The sequence below is a fragment of the Thamnophis elegans genome, chromosome 3 (assembly GCF_009769535.1).
Source record: "Thamnophis elegans isolate rThaEle1 chromosome 3, rThaEle1.pri, whole genome shotgun sequence".
Classification (NCBI taxonomy): Eukaryota; Metazoa; Chordata; class Lepidosauria; order Squamata; family Colubridae; genus Thamnophis; species Thamnophis elegans.
Window position 1 is genome coordinate 116,861,585 of NC_045543.1, and position 9,975 is coordinate 116,871,559.

General features: G+C 39.9%; 1 protein-coding gene across 2 annotated transcripts in view; it reads right to left on the reverse strand.

The window, feature by feature from the left end:
* PIK3R1 (phosphoinositide-3-kinase regulatory subunit 1) overlaps nucleotides 1-9,573 on the reverse strand; it is a 63,060-nt gene extending 53,487 nt beyond the window's left edge. The window contains exon 1 of one of the 2 annotated variants that reach the window (XM_032214784.1): nucleotides 9,366-9,573. The gene's annotated coding sequence lies outside the window, so the exon portion shown is untranslated. The remainder of the gene's footprint in view (nucleotides 1-9,365) is intronic. The other variant, XM_032214783.1, reaches the window with a different exon arrangement.
* Between the last annotated feature and the right edge of the window lie 402 nt (nucleotides 9,574-9,975).

Sequence of the window (9,975 nt, forward strand, 5' to 3'; positions counted from 1 at the left end):
GTTTTAAGTTTTGACGGAGGGACGACGCGCAGCCAGGTTTCAACAACAACAACACGGTTTATTCTGGTCAACAGCGATTCGAAGAACATAAACTCGCGCCAAGGTATTTATACTAATTTTTAACCAATCACTGGCCGGGGACGAGACAGCAACCGCTGACGTCAGTCCCTCGGCCAATCAACAGTAACGTTCGGCCGGCAACACCCTCTGGGGCTTTCAGCCAATCAGAAAGCCAGAGGGTGTTACTGGCAGCATGAATATTAACCAATATTTAACAATAAGCAGAACTCTCACAGATATAGTATGTGGCTAGATAAGACTCTTTACAGCAAACAAGAATGAAGCCAAGCAAACCAGATGATTGGGGATCTAATGGCTTTTATTGTCACAATGGTTCAAACTTGCAGCTTTTTCTTCCTAGTTTTCCCACAAGATAATATGTTCTTTGAGTAGCATAAGAAGATGTTGAGCTGTTGTAATGTATTCCCAAAGATGTCAATGGCGGATCACAGGCTGTCCACTTATTTCCCAACATGAAAACCACATGCTTATATATTCATCTTATCTGCAGCCATGATTTAAATAGTCATGTCTCATCACTTTACATATTGGAAAAAAAAGTACTGTAATTCTCACCCCCAATCCAACATTTTCTCACCAATTTCAAGCTACCTAAAATCTGTAACTTTTTGCTGACTATTAGTAGTAAGGTCATGTGATTTATTGTAGTTATGGCCAGAAATGTATTTTGGAGCTATTTGTGCAGTTTTGTACAGCTAGTTCTCTCCTGAAATGTGTCCTCTCACTTTGGGCTTACTTAGGTTTTCATCTATCATCTACCCCTTAGCCCACCCATTCAATTTTAAAAATCAGCCATACTTTGGGCTTCCAAAGTAATAGAAAAGAGGAGCTCAGACCACACCACCCTTCTATCTGAAGAGAAGAAAGGGCATACCTGTACAATTTTTAAATGTCATACACGAAGAACTTTTATGTGTAGCTGCTGCACATGATTCAATACAATAGCTCAAATAATGGGAAATGTATTGAGTTTTGGAAAATTAGTTGCCACGTTTTTGCACTGCTTGTGTGTGTGTGTGCGCATGCATGCATGCACGCAGCCACCCCTACAAATATAATCCTCACTTAATGTCAGTAAACAATTGTTCAAAGTTATGACAGATCTTCCTAAAACTACTGATGACCCAGTCCCAGAGTTCTGATGGCAAGCACTTCCTGCCCTTTATGGTCATGTGATCATATTTTTCGCACTTGGCAACTGGCTCATTTTTGGTTGTTTGCGGTGTCCATGATCAAGTGACTGTGACTTTTGGCATTTTTTGCCAGTTACCACTTAGTGTTCCTCACAACTTACAATCATGGTTATGGGCTCCATTATGGAATCCAAATTGCACTGGAGATGTGCAGCCCATAAATTTAAATAAATAACTAAATAAAATACTCTCCAGTGACTTAGATGCTCAAATTTAGTGAGGATAATTAGGCCTCTGCCCTTTTCTTATATAACTTGGGGGGTGGGGAGAACGGCTGTACTATGAATTCAAGCTTTCCCCTTCAGCAGGTGGATTGTCTACTTTGGCCTGGCAGCTTGCTGGTTTCCTAGCCATGGGATCTATTGAAATGCAATTAAATAGAACAGGACAAATATTTACTTGAACTGCCTGTAGCCTTGTTCTCTCTCCTCTTTTACCTATGTCTGTATTTACATTTCTGATTTTTTTTTAACCACTTTGAAACCAGCATGGAGCCCTAGAATTCTATCAGTAATTTTTCAGTACTGGAGTTCTGGATATGTTTCTTCTTTTACTCACTTCAACTCCCTTTGGGTAATTCAACTTCCCAGAGCAAATGCAAATTTATTTTATGTGGACTCCTCCTCCTTGCCTAATTTAATTTTGGGTTTTTTGTACCCTGTTGATTAAAAATATGGAATAAAGTGTAAAAAATTGAAATGTTTGGCACTGCTCAGTTAACTTTTAATTTTTATTAAGTACATATTTATCATGGGGTACCTTATTCCCAATTATTTCTTTATTTTATATAACTTTAAATTTATATATAAATTTCAAAATTATAGAACAATGCCAGCTTCACCTCATATATACCGATTGGTAGATATTTTCTACAGGATGATGAGAGGTTGATAAGAAAAATGGCAATGAAATCAGAGGAGGAAACCAATCAACTTGCTTATAATATTAGATACATTTGCAATTTGGACAATGAATGACCACAGGGGAAGGGAAGGACTGACAATTAAGACAACATATTTTATGATGGTGTTATTTTGCACTGACATAAAAGTTGCAGACCACAGTTTATATCAACAGGAACAAAATAGCCCCTACTTCATGTCTTCTTCAAGGAGTCAAGAAAAAACTGTTTTTCTACTAAATCATGAAACTGTCAAGGCCAACAATTCTCTACATGCAGGCAGCCTCTTCCCCACAGAATTGGGTAATGCCAAACAACAAACATAACTATATTAACTTATTCATAATTAATCAATACAATATGATTACAGTAATTCATATCTTCATTGGTCAACTGTGTTTGAACATCAAACTGACAAAGCCAACATTTCTCCTTTTGGCTATACATCCAAGAACAATACACAATGAGATAATCTTTTGCACTGAATCATACTTAATAGCTTTTATATTTTTTGTTACACTATAACAATGAAAATATTAATATATTTTCTTGTCAAACTTACTATTATGGCTAGGACCTTTATCTTAAAGAACTACTATATTGCTATTATTCACTATTCTTTTCTCTGGTAATCTTTTCCCCACAGTTGCACTGAGAAAAACCCACAAAATTATAGTGTCACTTTTTCTTTTCTTTTCTAAATCGGAATAACCTTTTTAACACTTGCCGTCTGTGCAAATATGTCTTGTTGCTCTGAGATGAAACTTTTGAGAAGCATCATGGTTTCCATACAACTGTTTCTTCTTAGATGAAGCCATGTTCCTCCCTATCTTCTTTTTTATATTCATTTGTCATCCATCCATCCATCCATCTAACCACTGAGCCACTCACCCATATGCAGTCATATGCACCCCTATGTATGCTTATTTACACTTACAAAGTAGTAGTATTTGAAGAAATCTGGAACGACTCTTAAAAAAACCACTGATTCGATTATGGAATACTGAAAACAGTTACAGACCAGACCAGGAAAAAATTCAACAGCATATCATAGGCAAAAAAAATTATAAGCAAAACAAAACTATTTTTATAGGAGAAATAAAACCCCTATGACCATTTCATTCATAGTTTTATGCATGGTTTGCAGGTACCTGAATATTGCAAAGTCCAACACTGCTTTTGACACTTTTCATTGAGAAACACAATACTTAATAATTACTTGCTTATCACTGATTCATAAGCAATAGCAATGCTAAAGACAGAACAGTGACACCAGAGAACTCCTTATGTACATTGAGAGCATATACACCAAAGACAAATTCCTTGTGTGTCCAATCACACTTGGCCAATGAAGAATTCTATTCTATTCTATTCAAACTCTGGAGATACCATTCTGTAAGGCAGCATTATTCATATTCAGTAGAAATGTCTCTATAGTTTCAAGTACATGTTTTGTGTCCCAGCAAGTGGCAGCACCTGGCTGATGTTACCTGGCTTAAAAGCTAAGCAGGGTCAGTCCTAGGATGGGGGACCTCCAGGGAATGCTACATTAGACTAGTAGGTAAAACATACACATACACACACACACACACACACACACACAAACACACAGATTCTAAAAGGCTAGAACCTCAAAGCTCTGTCTTATTATCAAGATACCTAACTGGTTGCATCCATCAAGTTCAACTGAAGGTAGATGTTATTTTTATGAATCTGGATTGATCACTCATGCTAAAATGGAAAATTAAGTTTAAATTATAATCCATAGGTCAATCATAATAGCTTTTAATTTTCATTATCGTCACCTGCAACTCCAGGGAAATGCAGATTTAAGCAATAATTATTAGCTAACTTTCCCATATTGCTATTCCCATTTATTATCAATATTTTTGTATTGAATTTGAATTGAATTGAATTTATTGCACTTATATGCCGCCCTTCCCCCCCCCCCCCCCCAAGGGGACTCAGGGCGGCTCACAATCCAAGTCAGGGAAGGGGATACAAATAAGGGATAAAAAAGACAACAAAACAATACACAATTTAAAAGCACACAACAACCATACCATTCAAGGAGGGGGGCAAAAGCTCTTTAGCCCCAGGCCTGTTGGGTTGTAAAACCCAAAACAATTGCATTCACCATTCCGATACAGCAGTTGTATGCCATTCATTTAATAGTTCAAGGCAGCACACAGGTAGTCCTTACTCCACAAGGTTGCTTAGCAACCATTCAAAATTATGACAAATTCTCTAAAAGGTACTTACAACCTGATTTCGAAGTTCCAATAGCTGTCACCTCTCACCCCACAATCATGCGATTGCATCTGGGGCACTAGGCCACTGCTCTCATTTACGTGCTTTGCAATATCCCAGTGTCACATTTCCAGTTATTTTTGCCAGTTTCCAGCATTTATTTCCCATTTCTGGCAAAAAAAATATTTCTCATTTGGGATAATAGATTCATGAAACTATTGTGGTGTTTGCTTAACCACTGCTGCAAAATTGGTCACAAAATTAGGAGTGATCATGTTAACTGCCACAACTTAGAATCATAATTCTGGGTTCAATTATGATTGAAAAATAAGGACTACCTATACTCAGCATTTTCTCCTTTAATGTCCCTTAAAACAGTTCTCTAAAGCAATTTGGGCTGGGAGAAATTTATTGCCCCAAAGCTCCCTCACCTGAAATTAATTAGAAACTAGCTCTAATTCAGTACTTTAAGCACTATACCACTACCAACCTCTCCAAGCTGTTTGTTACATCTAGAAAAAAGTCCATGAATATAAAATATCAGAAAGTATTTCTGCACCAACCAACATCTATCTAACACAACTGAAAAGTTTGTTGCAGAAAACCAAGACAAACAGGGCCTGCCCAAACAAGGGTTACATGAATAGCAAATTGACTTCTTAAATGTGCCTATTGTCCTTCTCTGCTTATTGCAAGGTTTACCTTCTTAATCTAAAGAAGTCATCGGTAATTATTCATATGCATTGCAGAGTTTCTCTTCAATAGTTCTTTTCCACTGTTTTCTATGCTTTCCAAATGAAAGAATTAACATGCATTATTAAGATAAGTTACTTCTGCCCATTTCCAGACACTGCCTAAGAGTATTTTGTTTAGAGATTTATGCATAATGACAAACTATGTATCAAAAGAATCCAGAGGCAGTAACATACAGAGAAGCATTGAGACCAAAGCACCACTGAAAGATTTTTTTTTAATTTTACACACTTGTGCATGCAGGCACACAAAAATATATTACATCCTTATCCTATAATAATTATTTTATATTAAACACAGATTCTTGGAGAATATTTCAGTGATTGGGGAATTCATGTTTAAATCTGTAGCTTAATTTAAAGCACACCACCAAAGCATTTCACGTTAATTTGAAAGTTTATCAATCTACTGCTTATTTTAGAACTTTCACACTACGCACAATTAAAATTGCACACAAGGGATGAGCATGTTTAAGTATGAATTAAATTGTTCTGCAGTCGTTTTAACTGCATTGTTTTCCTTCCTAACTTCTGCAGGAAACAAGAAAGTATACTTTTAAATACACCTTGCCTTGAGATGTTGGAACACTGCCAATGTACAATTTAATATGCGTACACTATGTACCAGAAAATTAACACTTGCCCAAATATTCTAAATGCTTTGAAATGTTTATTATCTTCTTGGGAAATAGTTTTGAGTTCAATAGGGGTGTCAGGAAGTATTCTGAGTTTATTTTTGTTGACATATGTATTCTGATAGGCAAATAGCTTCTCTAAACGCTACAAAAACTGATTACTCAGGTTTTGTCTCCTAATGTGCAACAGTAGGATACAATTCAGTCCCCCACATGTTAAAACATAAAATGATTATTATAATATAAACAAAGTTTATCAGGAACTCTAACCCATTGGGATTAATGATACATAATACGGAAAAAGAATATGTTTTATTTTCTTAGGTACAAGTACTTTCTTACACCCAATCGTCCATGGTAAATTTTAGTATATTGCCTACTACGAAAATACCGATAAAGGAGAATGTCTGTAGCTCAGGGTGAGCTATTATGAAAGATTTCCCTTTCTCCTATTTGCCTATAGAAGTTACCATCATTCTCTTGTCCAACTGCTTTTTGGTTCTTCAGCTTTATTTCTATATACTGATATTTAGCACAGCTGGCAATACTGGCCATGTTATCAGCTTTACAGCACTCTTGTCTGCAGCCCATCAGAGGAAAGTGACTTTCGCGTGACAAGCCCAGTTATATTCTTGGGCAATAGCCTTAGTATCAATGTTCTGCTTCTGGAGATATGCTGATGTACTCTGCCTAAGTATATTTGCATGACCTAATATTTAGAAAACAAAATCAGACGTTTTTGAAGGAAGTCACACAGACCTGTCCTATTTAATCCAAACCTAAGCCATTGCCTATAGCTATGATTACATAAACTGTCTAGAACTGATTAATTATAGAAGTCTTTACACAGCTTATTCATATACATGAATGCCAGATAATACATGTAGGATTATGGATTTAGAATAGTCAAAGAGAAACATAGAGCCTCCATTAAATAAATATGGCTCACATTTTATCTATCTGCAGTTAACATGATCCTACGTAATGAAGATCAACCAGTTGCATCTCTGCAAAGATCTGCTTTATTATAAATTATTTAAAAACAAACAAACCCAGAATGTAACTGAAATTAATAGAATGCCACCAGATGAAGGCTGCAATCTTAAGTATATTTTCCTGATTATAAATCCCACTGAACTCAGTAAAACCTATTTCCGAGAAGACAAAATTATGTTATAAGAATCATTGTTCACACTAGGGAGCTATTAACTTATTTTCCATATACACATTCAAACTATTTTATATTGTTTTAAATATTATACATATCCCAAGCAGTTACTTCCATATCAGGGCTCCTAACATTATGATAGAACAGAACAAAATAACAGAGTTGGAAGGGACCTTGGCTTCTAATCCAACCCCCTGCTCAAGCAAAAGACCCTATACCATTCCAGATAAATAGTTGTCCAATCTCTGATTTCCTAAGCAATTTAGTAAATGACAGTTCACACAAACTATATTAAAGTACTTGACTTCACTTAACTTTTTTTTTCAATTCACTACACAGCGTTTTGCATTTGCCATCCTGAAAGCAAAAAGTTGCGTTTACATTTTCAGTTGGTGCACTCATCCTAAAACTTTTTCCTAGGACTGTATTCATAATTTAATCTAACATAGTTCTCAAAGTTTTCCGGAGCCGGCAAAGTTATAATAAAAAATCATCAACCAAAAGAAAAAGATGTCTCAAAACAATGAATGCATATGTATGAAAGTGATTAATAGAAATTTAAAATCGTCCCAATTCTGAAAAGTTATTTTGAACATAACTCCTACTCAAGTTAATCTACTTTCATTTACATCAATATGTTTTGGAGATTTAATTACTTCTACAATAAAATAGAATACAATAATTAGGAATCATTTATTACCTAAATTTCATTCCAGTGATTTTTTTTTAAGTGTCACAAGACAATTTATTTCCTGGTATTGATGTGGGATTTCTCAGGAGTAAACATAACCAGGAATCCCAGCAATTTGGTTTATCATACAATTAATTCCTATCTACAGTTTAAATCATCCTTCCAATTTTTGGTTTTTGCCAACTTAGTTAGCTTATACATACTTTATTCCACAAGCAGTTCTCACAAGATGTGCCACAGATGTAGAATCACAGGGTCTCCTAACAGCCAAAAGAGTGAGAGAGAGGCCACTTGCTTTCCAAAGATTTTTGGCCAGAATTGGTATCACAACTCCTTGCCTCACAAAGTTGTCAGATACAATTTGCACATGCAGCTATTCCAGTGGCTGGGAAGAAGAATTTGGCATTAAAAACCCACCAGATTTTTGTCCCTCCCATGCACTCAAAACCTTCAACCACTCATTTGTTCTTTTCAGAACCAGACACCGATTTCCAAGAAAGTCACAATACTCCTTAATAAGAGCTATTCTTCCCAAATGCCACTAATAAAGAAGCAAAAGACAAAAGCAGTGTTCTCAGCAGCACAAGAAGTTCTCTCAACAGCTCACTATGCTTTTTCACTGAAATTTACACAGGCCTCCTAAAATATCACTGCTATTGATTCAACCCATGGCACCTCCACTGTACACAGCAGCAATCAAAACCTTCCCACCCACCCAAATTGTGATGGTTATAAGTTGTGTGCAATTTTAGTACCAAGCTTTATTTAGCATTTACTAGTCTTAAAGCACCTCGGTTTACAGCCCCTGCAGACTGTTTCTAGGCAAGATAGAAGGGTCACTCACTTCTCGATAATAATAATAATATAATAATAATATAGCAATCTGTTTCCTCGCCACTGATGCCCAGACGAGATGCGTTGGATAAAAAGAAACGGGGAAATGGTAGAGAATATTAGAAGGGCAATTAATGTCTATCTTCAACTACAGAGCCAAAAACCCCCGAGAGACTCAGGCATTTATCGGATTCAACAGCCTTTTCAACAGTTCGTCTACTCGTGTTGCAATTCAGGGCAAATTTACAGTGACTGCGGCCAGGACTTATTATCTTCGGTGGACAGGAAAAAACGTGTTGAATGTGGGCATTCCTGCAATGTCTTCCCCTGGGCTGCCAGCGCCGTCTGCCCGCAGTCTCCGGCAGTCCCGCGTGCCTGGGGTTAGTTAGGAGCTGCCCTGTAACGCAACCATTATGACGGCGGCTAAACGCTTAAGCGCATTTTCTTCCCGAAGCCGCCTCCGCTTCCAAGCCGCAGGGCACGGGGGCTTCCACGGGGGCTTCCACGGAACCCCATGCAGCGCTTTGCAGCGGCTCCTGGAACTTCCTCTGTTCGGCAAAAAGCTCAACCAAGCGCGGGCGGGGAGGAGAGGAGAGGCAGGCAGGCAGGAATAGGAAGCGGCTTTCCACGCGCCGCGCTTGCAGCCCCGAGCCCGTCGCGGCGGGGGAGGGGGGGTGGCAGAAGCAGCAGTAGCCCAGCCAGCAGCGAAGCCCGCGGCCTCGCGCGCCCCTTCTAGCCCCGGGCTTGCAAGAGGCCTCGCTGAGCCCGCACAGGATATCGCCCAGCCGCGCAGCGTCCCGGTCCCCTTGGCGTCGCCCTCGCTAGGCCGCCCAAATCCCCGCGGCAAACCCGCTCCTCACCTTCCGCGGCCGGAGCCTGTGTCCGCGCGTCTCCCGCACCGAGCCAGGGGAAAGGAGGCGATTCTGCAGAAGCCGCCCGCTTCCCTCGCTTTCCACCGCAGCCGCGCCGCTCCCTCCCGCAGACGCCGCCTCCGTCCCAACCAAGGCAGCCCTAGCCGCGCAAAGGCTGGCCGCCCTTCTCAGCTCGCCATTCGCTCCTCCTCCGCTCCGTCGCCCCTGCCAACCCGCCCCGCGCCTTGGGGACCCAAGCACCGCCTCCCCTGGCTGGGCTGTCACGCTGCTAGCTGGCAGGCGGAGGAGCCGACGGGCTGGTTGCTGGTGGCGGCCCCCCTCGCTTTGCCACCCCGTCCTCTTTGCAGTGGGGGGGGGGAGCAGGGAAAATGGTGGCCCCGGAGAGGGGCGCAGTAGAAGGGGAAAGCGTAGGACCTGGATGTCTCCCTCCCCCACCGCTTGGCCCTTTCTCACTCGCTATTGAGGCTCGGAAGGGAACTGGCCAAGGCGACGCCAGAGCCTCGGTTGCTTCATGCGGGATTGCGCTGCAGCCCCGTCCGCAGAGCGTGTTTTGTGTGTGCGCGCGCGTGTGTGTGTGTGTCTGTGTAACTCCAGCACT